We start from the raw sequence: 12,042 nt of genomic DNA, 5'->3' as shown, positions 1-12,042 counted from the left end.
GTCTGCATCAATGAGAAACAAAGCAGACGGGTCTGCAGCAATGAGAAACCAGGCAGAGGGGTCTGCAGAGGGGTCTGCATCAATGAGGAACCAGGCAGAGGGGTCTGCAGCAATGAGAAACAAAGCAGACGGGTCTGCAGCAATGAGAAACCAGGCAGAGGGGTCTGCAGCAATGAGAAACCAGGCAGAGTGGTCTGCAGCAGTGAGGGACCAGGCAGAGGGGTCTGCAGCAATGAGAAACCAGGCAGAGGGGTCTGCATCAATGAGGGACCAGGTAGAGGGGTCGGCATCAATGAGAAACCAGGCAGAGGGGTCTGCAGAGGGGTCTGCATCAATGAGGAACCAGGTAGAGGGGTCTGCATCAATGAGAAACCAGGCAGAGGGGTCTTCAGCAACGAGGGACCAGGCAGAAGGGTCTGCAGCAATGGGGAACCAGATGAGGCAAGAGAGGCCCCACCTTTCCAAGACTGTTGATGCTTCCAGTTCCCAGACAGTAAAGAATAGATTTCTGGAGGAAATCCCGACTTGTACAGCGGCCTTAGGATGTCAACAGGCCACTGAGTGAGCCCAATGCCCTGCCTAGCTGACTTTTATCTCAACCCAGATTCAGCTTCACCCCACCTCTGTGCCTATGTGGTTCCTCCAGGGAGTGGGAATGACAGTGGAGTGGTGGTGTGTGCAATAACAGCACAGAGCGGTTCTGAGGCACACTCCATGGACACCAGCTTCTACTGCCCACACTGCTCTTGCTATGGCGCATCCAAAGGGCAGGAATGGGGCAGTGGAGAAATCAGCAGAGGCCTATCTCAGAGCGTGTCAGCTCAAGGTCTGGAATCTACTGGGTATGGCCTGGAGAAACTTGTTTAACCTGTTATTTAAAAAAAAAATTAATAAAAATTTTTGAATAGGTAACATATTCACAGGGTTCAAAAATACATCAAAAAGGAACACTGTGAAAGCGCCCTCCTCTTCCATATTTACCCGCCTCCTCCACATGCTTCTTCCCGGCTGCCCCAGGAAATATCTGATTAATTGTTCATGGGCTCCTGGTATTTTTTGAATGCACATAAAAGGAGATAAAAATCACACGCTTTTATTCTTTCCTCTTGCTATTTCTGGAGAAAAGATTGCACAAGATGAGTGCTGTGCATGCTGCATTTATAACTAAACCAATGGGTTTTTCTCTTGTTGAGGGCAAAGCCAAACCAAGCTTATCCAAGAAGTTATGGCGAGAAGTTCCCTTCTCTCCGCCCCCCAGCAAGGAAAGAGAGCAATGGAGTCATTGCCAAAGCTGTTTCCTTCCCAACAAAGGATTATTGGAAACTTTGGGAGCTGACACAACTCTTGGAAAATGGTTTGCTACGGGGCACATTCCTGAGCATGCTCAGTTTGAGATGCACACTACTGAGCATGCTCACTCCAAGGTCCTAGTTCGAGAAAGAAAGATGACCGATGCGTTGCGGAGTACGCCTTGCTCAGGGAATCGAGACGTATTGAAACATTCGTGGGCATGTTGATTTTATGTCATAAAGGTGGCTGATATGAATACTTCTGGGTCTCTCAGCTTTTGTCGTGCCTAGTTTCTTCTTGCCGAAAGAGTGTTAGGGGTGCTCAAGGAAAAAGCCAGTCAAAGGCGGGCAGGTCTTCATTAACTTCGTTAACCTGGAGGTCTCCATCCCATAGAGAATCACCTCCGCTTTCCTCTTCTTGTTTGGTTTTTATTGAAAAGTTGTTTTTTAAAAATTTTAGACACATTTGTGAAATACTTAAAAGTATTCATTCTTCTATACCCCTCCCATTCCTAATGAATCCTCTCTTCTGCCTAGCAGCCTCTTGCTTCCATGTCTCCCTTTAGTTTTTGTGATCCATTTGTGCTGGTTAGTTTCCTGTTAATTCTTCACAAGCTGAGGTCATCATGAAGGTCATTGTGTCAACCTCAATTGATAAAAAGCCCCCATCAGATCGCCTTTGGGGCGATCTAATTAAGGATACAAGTGGGATTGCACAGCTCCCTGTGGGTTAGTGCCGACCCTAGGCTGGTTTTTTATTTTTATTTTAATTTTATTTTTTGTTGGTTTGTTTGTTTGTTTTAAAGCAGGCAGAGCAGGCTATGGAGAGCCAGCCAATGAGCAGCATTTCTCTCTGGCTTCCCTTCCCACCTTGAGTTCCTGCCCTGGCCTCCCTCCGTAATGAACTACAATTATAAGAGGAAATAAACCCTTTCCTCCCCAAGAATATCCAAACAAGGGATCGCTGGCTAATTGGATGCATGCCTGCAGGCACCCCGTGCACAGGCGGTCCTTGATGCAACCATAGGAGATAAGCTGGAAGGAGTTTAACTCGGCACACCTCTGTGATTACTGATAACTAGTGCTGGCACCTACGGTCTGTCTTTCCCCATGTCTCCCTCCTGTCTACAAGCCTCTCCACTCCCAGAAGTGTGGAATGAAGATGTCTCCCTTGATACCTCCTTGCATTAATGAGCCACAAATGATTGCTATCTTACTAATGAGAGCCATCACTTTTTTTGGAGGTCAGATGTTTGGCGTGGGTCTCACTAGGCTGAGCCAATCATTATCAAAGGATGGCTCCTTCTGGAAGCCCTGATGGAAAAGCCATGTCCTAGTCCCTGGCAGCCCTGGAGTGGCTGCTCTTCTTGGCAGGTCAAGAGCCACACCTGACCCAACAGCTATAGCCACACCACGCATGGAAATGCCACAAAGGGAAATTTACCCTCAATTCACCGTGTGTTCCATTTTTTTTTAAGATTTATTTTATTTATTTTATACATGTGTTCCGTTTTTGAAGACCACTTACATTGCAGAGGTAAATCCATCCCTGGTGAAGGTCACAGAGATCAGGAGTAGACCACCCACGTCTCTTAACATACAGAGCCAGAAAGCACCTGGAGCTCCAGAGGCCAGAAAGTGGTAGTTTGTGTTGAATGACACAGAAGGGCGTCTGTTGTGTGTGCAGAGTCACGGCACTATATTGCCTTTTCCTCACTGTGGTACAGAACCCACCTCCAGCCCGGCAGCCCATCCTCTCCCCTGTACCCCATTGCTCGTTGAATCCAATTATTCCCAACACCCTATAACCCACCACATCGAACAATCTCCCTATTCTTCATCCTCCTCCCTGAACCCCATCATCTATGCACCCCACCTTCCCCTGAATCCCATTCCCCTTCCTGTACTCCTTCCATTCTTACACCCCATCCCTTTTCCCTGTACTCTACATGCTACTGCTGTACCCCAGTCTCCCTTGGAACTGCATCCTTTGCACTGCACCCCATCTACCCTTCCTTGTTGAAGTCTAGAGCCTCAAATCACCTAAGGGCAACTGGGGTTCCTTTCCATTTCCAAAGTGCCCTGGCTGCTTGTCCTCTAGGGGGCAGCACACTCCACACAAAACAGCACAGCCTGAGACAGTCTCCCTCCCCAGGGTACCAGCACACTCCACACAAAACAGCGCAGCCTGAGACAGTCTCCCTCCCCAGGGTACCAGCCCTGAACCTGAACAGAAAGGTCAGGTCATCTCATTGTTGGTCCATTCTTGCCTTCCTTGTGGTTCCTGTTGAGCAGCCAGCACCTGACCACCATATGGATCCATCCACCCATAAACACGATCGAGTGCACACACACACACACACACACACACACACACACACACACACACACACACGAAGAAGCAGCAGCACCCCTACCCCCCACCCCAGGGTCAGCCCCTGTCTCTTGCCTCTCCACCCCCGCCCCATGTTCTTTGGCTGCAGTTATAGGAAAGGACAGCTCTGGGCTTTCTGCCATGGTGCCTGCTTTGGTTTCTGTGGTGTCCTGTAAAGGACACCTTGGCACGCTGGGTGGGTGACAAGCGAGCGCACATGACTTCCCAGGGTGATCCCCGGGCCTGAGTTGCTGACAAGAACTACTTGCATGTGTCTATATTAGGGGCTCCTGTGTCCCTGGGTCGGTGCCTTGGTGTGGCCCTGACGTGAGCAACAATGACGCTTTCTCTGTGACTCACCCGAGTCCACAGAGAGTAACCAGGATGCCAGGCATGCCAACCACTCAATCGAGCACTTGGCACCATGTGAGCCCACGGCTGCCAGCAGCATGTGACCAGAGGCTCAGCAGCCTGGGAGTCTCCAGTGCCTCTCCTCCCAGTTGTTCCTTGTGAGTGGTTGTTGGTCCTGCAGAAAGTAATTCCCATTGCAGGTTGGATAGAGGACCTCAAAGAGGGGCATGGAGTAGAACCTCTGTGAAGCTGGGCAGAGTGTGACTTGCCCTCTGGTCCCCTCCCAGCTCCCTGTCAAATGTCCAGTTCTGCTCTCACTGTGCTCATCTGGAAAATGAAGGTTGTATACTCACTGTCTCAGAGTCTTCAGGGCTTAGAACCATGGGAGTTCATTCTCTTCTAGCTCTGCATGTTGATGTGTGCAGGCAAGGTAATCCTGCAGCTCTTAGGAAGGTAGCCCCTTGTTTAAGCATTTGTGGATCCAGTTGTAGTGTTCCAGTCCTTCTCTCTGTGTGCCCACACCACTCTCTCTTTACATGGATCCGGGCTATAGCCAAGCCATCAAATTCTCGTTTTGTTCTAAGTTGTCATAGCTGCAGAGATGGGTGTCCCCGTGAGGTGACATCTGAGCTGCTGTCAACGGACTCCTGGGGCAGGACTTGAACATGCCAGTTTGGTAATTCACCCACCAAAGCTTCCTTTGCAAGGCTGAGAGGTTTCCGTGCTCCCCAACACTGTTACTGGACACTATTCAGTTTCCTCTCAATAAACAACAGCTGTTAAGACATACACCTCAGGCTGGGCTCCCCTCCCATCATCTACTGCTATTCCCAAGCTTATTGGTATTACAGCTAAGGGACCCCTTGCCTCTGCTCAGGCCTGTGAGCCCTACCTTAGGGTCTGCTCAGGCTCAGGCCCTCAGACTCGACATCCCTTCTAGAATATAGAAAGATTCTGAAGATGGGTTTGGGCAGGATCCTGCATTCTCTCACAGACCGGTTGTTCTGCTGTTGGTTTTCATGGTTCCACCAAGGTGCTGTCTCTTCTCTTCTCACATCTTTCCTGGCTCCTGGGCCTAGATCTGGGCTAGCCTTGGAGGCCTTCTGGCTAGCCTATGACCTTCAAGTCTCAGGGATGAGGTCAGCAACCCCATTAGGCTTCCTGGGCTGAAGTGTAAAAGCCAGCCCCAGTTTCAGGATATGCTTCTGGGGTACACTCTTGCTGTTCATGCTTGAGGGCTCCTGGAGACAAAAGAGAGTCCAGAAAAATCCCAGCTCCACCTGCAGTTAGACCCAGGGACTGAGCTTGTCCTGCCTGTCACAGTGGTGTCTTCTGTGAGCAGCGTGCTGCCTCAGGACCTGGAGACTGTGAGCGAAGGTGCTGACGGTCCCCTCCAGGTTTCATTTCTCTTCCTTGGATAATCACTTCACAGGGAGCGTGGCATTGTCACTGTCTCCATCTGCGAGCCTGTTGCTTCTGGAAATACTCGCTCCACCACTGTGGGAAGAGAAGGGTCCCCAAACCTTGTGACAAGAGCAGTAAGTCCTTGAGTGACACAAACATGAAATGCCAATCATTAGTGCCCCGTGCCATCTCTGTGCGTGGGGACGGAAGGAGCTAATAGGGATTGACAACTGTCCCAGAACTTTCAAGTAGCTCTGAAGACAGAGTAAGCCAGGAATCCCAGCTCTGTCACCCACCACCCTCATCACATTAGCAAGCAGTTTAACCCTGCCTTAGGCCTGTCATCTGTCCCCTTGAACCCGAGGAGGACCTGTCTTCCGTATCCGCACCCAGCTCAGCCCACAGGTCCTTACAGATCCTCGTCATTGCTGTTCAACACATAGCAAGGCTTAGGAATCCTAGTTGCTCCTTATTGGGCCCTCCACACCCACAGCCATGCAGAATGCAAGACAATACAGCCAAGCAACAGAAAGGCCTGGGTCCCTGGGACTTTTTCAAAGTCCCACCAAAGCCACCAAAGCTGGCTTTGAACCCTACTCCCTGCACTTCTGAACTCTGGTCATGACCACGAGGCTCCAGCTGGTGAGACAGACCCCTGGAATGATATCCTACTGTCAGCTACCAGACTTGTTCTGGGCCTCGCCTGCTCCTGAGAAACAGAGTTAAGACATGTATTTTCCAGGATCAAGGAGACCCTGTGTGTCACAGTCCCTGGAGGTTTGTGCCCCTGTGTGACTTCTAATGGATGGGTATACTGCTTACTAAATGAAGACACCAAGAACCTCAAGGACTGAAAGGTTAGATCTTAAAAAAAGGAGAGAGAGCGTCCCCAAGCCTGAATATGGGCCTTGAGCTCAGATGACTCATACCTCTGGCTCTTATATCACATGAGGGAGACTTACACACACAGTTACCCTGGATCAGTTGCTGCCAGCCACACTTGGCCAGTGTCCTGAAAGTAAATGCCATACAGGCTGTGTCCTGAGGAGAGTGGATGGCATTATGTATCCTTCTTGCTCCTGGTCCTAAGAGGGTGGATAATATTGCATACCCTCCCTACCCTGGGGATCCTGTCCTGTAGTTTAAAATGTCACACCTGAGAACAGAGACATCCCAGATCCCAGCAGGGGCTAATCAAACAGTGAGGCTTGGCTGGTCTGAGTGATGACATCAAGGCACCAAGTTCAGGGGTTCAGGGAAGTCCAGGAATGTGGGCTTCCCATTCATATCATCTTCATATCATTGGGCAATATTATCTTCAAATTAACATGGTACTGGGGGCTGAGACTTTAGGGGTGGTGGCAACTGTTATGTCTTAGGCACCATTAAAAAGGGGCTCTGAAGTACCAGGTCATCCCCTGAAAAGGACAAATGAGGGCCAAAAAATTCAGGAAGGATTTCCAGTGGGTGATGGCCTGGGCAGCTCCTCTTGAGGGGCTCATCTTTCTGTATACCTGACGAGAGTGGGCCTGGGGACCTGACCCCCAAGCCCCAGTTCCCTGCAGATCCAGGGATCAGGCTGTTACCTGCTCTCTGAAGGCACTGCTAAGGTCTGGCTGAAGTATTCCCAAAATGTGGCAGCCTGGCTCTCAGCAGCGGCATCTAGTCAGAGATACATGGAGGCCCAGCCTGGACCCACTGAGTCGGCAGTCTGGGAGGGACCCAGATATCTGTACCAGCTTTAAGCAAGATGTTCCCCTGGGGGTCATGTGTGTGACCCTGGTCCCCTGGTCAGCTCATAGTGTGAGAATATGTGGCTTACTCAAACATTACTGAAAATGTGCCATATCACTCCCAAGTATGAGGAGCTGAAAGTAACCTTGTCTTTCTGGTTCTCCTTTTCCAAGCATTTATTCTAGGACACAGTAGTATACAAGGATCTGGTCGCGAGTTCACACAACATGGAAGAACAGGTCTACCCACAGAGCAACAGTTACATGAGCCATGTATAGAGACTCACACATAGAAGGAGTCTCTGTTCTCCAAGTCAAAAAGAGCAAATCTGTGGATACGTTTCCTGCCCTGCAGAGATGACTGAGCTCCACTGGAAAAAGAAAAAACAAACTGTAAAGCAGTGCACAGAACAGAGCCTGCTCACACTTGGGAGGGACTGCTCTCACAAGCTGAAAAATACTCAAGTGTGCTAATAAATAAAAGTATTTTATTTATTACTAGTGTATATAGGAAGTGTGTGTGAGTGTGTGTGTGTGTGAGTGTGTGTGCATGAGTGTGTGTGTGTGTATGTATGAGTGTGTGTGTGTGAGTGTGTGTGTGTGTGTGTGTGTGTGTGTGTGTACAAGCCGTGACATGCGTATAGAGGTCAGAGGACAGCTTTAGGGAATTGGTGTTTTCACCTCTAGTATGTAAATCCCAGGGATTAAACTCAGGCCCTTGGTCCTGGTGGCAGATGCGGTTACCCACTGAGCCATCTCACAGGGTACATGTGGCAATTGACAGCCACCCTGTGGAAAGATGCACAGTCAAACAGCTCTGCAGGGAGCGTCGGTGCCCTGCCTTTACACAGTGCTTACAGTTGTTCTTAGCAGGCAGGCTACGCTAGCTCATTTCCTTACGTCTGCCTTCTGTGGAAACTGAAAATAAGATTCCATGGTGCCCGGGGATGTTAAGTGGACCTCATAACATGACATTTATTTCCACACTAAGTAGATTAATCTCAGATCAAACTTCACCTTAAACAACCTTACTTATCCCTGACATTCTGTGAACCTGTCTGACCTGGTGCCTTTGGGAGCTGCTAGGCCAAGCCACGGTTGACATTGGCAGACAGCAGAGTACAGCTGGCCAATCAGGATTGCAGCCCTCATGGTGACCAATGGATGAGGGTGGCACAGGGTTGGTGGATAAGATAGAGAGATTAAAATGTAGTATGTCTAAGGAGAGGGAAAGGGAGGGGGAAAGAGAGAGAGAGAAAGAGAGAGAGAGAGAGAGAGAGAGAGAGACAGAGAGACAGAGAGACAGAGAGACAGAGAGACAGACACAGAGAGACAGAGAGAGAGACAGAAAGAGACAGACAGACAGAGACAGAGAGAGACAGAGAGACAGAGAGACAGAGACACAGAGACACAGAGACACAGAGAGAGAGACAGAGAGAGAGACAGAGAAAGAGACAGACAGAGGCAGAGACAGAGACAGTCAGAGAAAGAAGAAGGGGAAGGGGAAGGGAGAGAAAGAGGGCGGGAGGGGGAGAGGGCAGGGAGTGGGAGCTCAGTTTGCAGGTCCTGACTATGAACTTAGCTAATTGCCCTGACATCCTGCCTCAGATGTTGTTGATGTCAGTCAGAGAAACGGGGATCACTACATTGTACCAGAGTCTTTCTTAGAATAACTCCCTGATCATCCATTATCTCTACCTTCAGAGTGCAGATAGGAACATTGGACCCTGAGCTTTTTTAGACTCTTCTGGAAGAATTACTGAAGATACATTGGGAGAATTTTCTTTCGCTGCTGTCTTCACACCAGTAGGAAATAACAAGCCACACAGGCAAGAACAGACAGTACCTGGGTCTGTGTCTGCCCCGTAGGCCACCACAGAAGCAGCCTGGATGGGAGCTTGCACTGTTGCATCCTGGGATGGCAAGCAAAGGGTTTGGTTTTGAATTCTTACCATTTTCTCTACAGTCCTGCCACCACAAAATATGCATTTGCTTATTTTAGTGGAGGAGAGGGAAGTATGGGGCAGATACTTCTGTGGAAATATGCAAACCAAGGACTAGTGCACTTGGCTCCTGTGGCTCCTGTATCTTGGCAGATGTCCCTCTGATGCAGCATCTGGGTGGGGCTCTTGATCTTGGAGAGAAAAATACACAAAGAAGGGGTTGGGGGCTCAGTCATAATGTGCTTACTACACACGCACGAAGACCTAAATTCAGTTCCTAGAACCAACAGAAGAGAGCTGGAAGTGGTGATGTGTGCTTACAATCCCAGCTCTGGGCAAGCTGTGCTGAGCGCTGGGCTTGCCACATCTGGGGGAGCTGGGCCCTGGGCTTGCCTGCCAGCCATCCTACCAAACCGACTTGGTGAGTTTCACGCCAGTGAGAGATGCTGCCTCAAAGACAAAGTAGAATGGTGGCCTGCACATGCATGCACATACCACACATATGCACTGGAGTACACACACACACACACACACACATACACACACACACACACACACACACACACACACACACACACACACACCCCAAAGCATCCTGAAGCTATGCCTTGGTTGATGGAGCACAGGCTGACAGATGTGTGGTTGTTCGTGAGTGTGATTTCAGGGTTGAGTGTCTGAGAGGAAGGGAAACAAGCATTTATCTGGGGCCCTGAAGAGACAGACTTTTTTCCCTTTTAGATAAGTACCTAGATGCAGGGTGGTGGGGTCGAATCCCAAGTGCTGCTTCACCTGTTGGGAAAGCACTCTTACTGTTTTCCCAGCACTGCTTACTCTTCAGGGATTGGCTATTCGGTTTGCTCTCCCACCTGCTGTGAACTTGAGGTCCTCTGTGCCCTGCCAGTGTAATACTGGCTTCCGCCCAACTTTCAAATCTTAGGCATGCTGGTGGTGTGCAGTGTGACCATGTGCATGTCGTGAGACATTTCTTGATGACTACGTACAGTTTACATACAGTTACTAACCATCAGATTTGATGCCATCTCTTCCTGTGAATTGGGAATGGTTTGCCTATTTTCAAAGAATAGTTTCCCTCTTTCTCTCTTGCTCCACAACAGCTGCAGCTGACCTGTGTGGGGGAAGCTATTCTCAAGATGGGCAAGGCCGGCTCTCACAAGCTGAAGCATCAGGAGAGTGAGAGCTCTGAAGGATACGGTTACTCGGGAAGCCATCGCCCACTCTGTGCAGACATAAAAGCAGGGCTATATAAAGGCCCGTGCAAGTTATTCCTGATGGTGCAGGCCTGTAAGCCTAGCTACTTGGAAGGCTGAAACAGGAGGATCACAAGTTCAAGGCCAGCATGGACGACATAGTGAGTCTAAGGCCAACTTAGACATTTTAGAGAGACCCTACCTCAGAATAAAAGTAAAATAGGTGGCTGGGGATTCAACTCAGTGGTGAAGTGATTGCCTGGGGTCAGGCCATTTACAAAGACTAAATAAATAAACAAGGGCCCATCAGTCAAGGGTAGAGGCATCTCATCATAAAGCAAGGGTGATTCCCTTGAGTCTTCGCCATAACTTCCCAGCCAAGATACTGGTCATTGATGAGTTTGCGTAATTTATCTCCTGAGCCACGGTTACCATCCCCAACATGTCCCTAGAAATGCTCCTCAAATGCCTGACACAGCCTAGGACCCCTCAACCATCTGGGACACATTACTCTGATGGCAGTTCTGGGGTGTGATTTGCATGTGCTATCTGTCAGTCATCTATGTATCTGTCCTCTAAGCTGGCTATTTTTCTGCCTATCCATAAGATATCTAATATGTATTCTTCTATCTATTCATCTGTTTCTCTGCCTACCTACTTTTATCCATCAACAGATGGAACATCCATTTAGCAGTGTATCTATCAGCTACTTACCTATAATCTGTCGGTCAATCATTTATCTGTCCATCCACCCATCTTATAAAGAGTTGGATTTCATAAATGTGGAGACTGAGAGGCCACAGATGTCCAGATGATGTGGCATGTAGACCCAGGAACATCCTTGGCACTGTGAAAACCTGAGCCCCAAGACAGTTGATTGTGTAGTTCAAGCCCAGTGGCAGGAAGAGGTGGGTGACTCAGCTGAAGACAGTCAGGCAACAGCACTTCCTCTTCTGGGGGATGGCCAGTCTCTGCCTGGTCAGGCCCTTCACCACATTATTGATGCTCTATGCTTTACAATAACCCTCTATGTAAATGTTAAGTTCATCCCAAATACTGTCAGAGGAATACCAAGTCTGGTGTTGGTCTAGTCAAGTTGTCGTTGAAGAGTCACACAGTATCTACTGTTTTCTTTTTAAAGGAGGAATGACCACTCTAGGGATATGGTGAGGTTCTTACATCACTTAGGAAGTCAACAGATCTGCTGCATAGAACTCATGCTTTAGCTTGGCCCCCTGTTGTAAAGAAGTCTGCACCCTTGCTGACAGGAGTCTAGCATGGCTGTCCTCTGAGAGGCTCCATCCAGCAGCTGACTCAGACAGATGCAGACACCCACAGCCAAACAGTGGATGGAACTTGGGATTCTTATGGAAGAGTTGGGAGAAGGATTGAGCGCCCTGAAGGAGATAGGAACTCTACAGAAAGACTGACAGAGTCAATTAACCTGGACTCTCAGGGCTCTGAGTCTGAAGCACCAACCAAAGAACATACACGGGCTGGACCCAGCTCCCCACCATCCTCACGTATATAGCTGTGAGGCTTAGTCTTTAGCTGGGTCTCAAACAACTGGAGTGTGAGCTGTCACTAAAGCTTTGCTGGTCTGTAGAATTGGTTCCCCTAATTCAGCTGTTTTGCCTCCGTAGGAGAAGCACCTAGCTTTAGAGAGACTTGATGTGGCCAGGGTAGGGGGATAGCCAGGATGGGGGTTCCATTCTCTCAGAGGAGAAGGGAAGGGACTTA

General features: G+C 49.2%; 1 pseudogene; it reads right to left on the bottom strand.

The window, feature by feature from the left end:
- Nucleotides 1-10,323, bottom strand: part of LOC116104733 — an 11,848-nt pseudogene extending 1,525 nt beyond the window's left edge.
- Nucleotides 10,324-12,042: the final 1,719 nt, after the last annotated feature.

This window comes from Mastomys coucha, unplaced genomic scaffold (genome assembly GCF_008632895.1).
Source record: "Mastomys coucha isolate ucsf_1 unplaced genomic scaffold, UCSF_Mcou_1 pScaffold22, whole genome shotgun sequence".
Lineage (NCBI taxonomy): Eukaryota > Metazoa > Chordata > Mammalia > Rodentia > Muridae > Mastomys > Mastomys coucha.
Note: the sequence above shows the minus strand (reverse complement) of the source record. Positions and strands in the feature narration are given on the sequence as shown.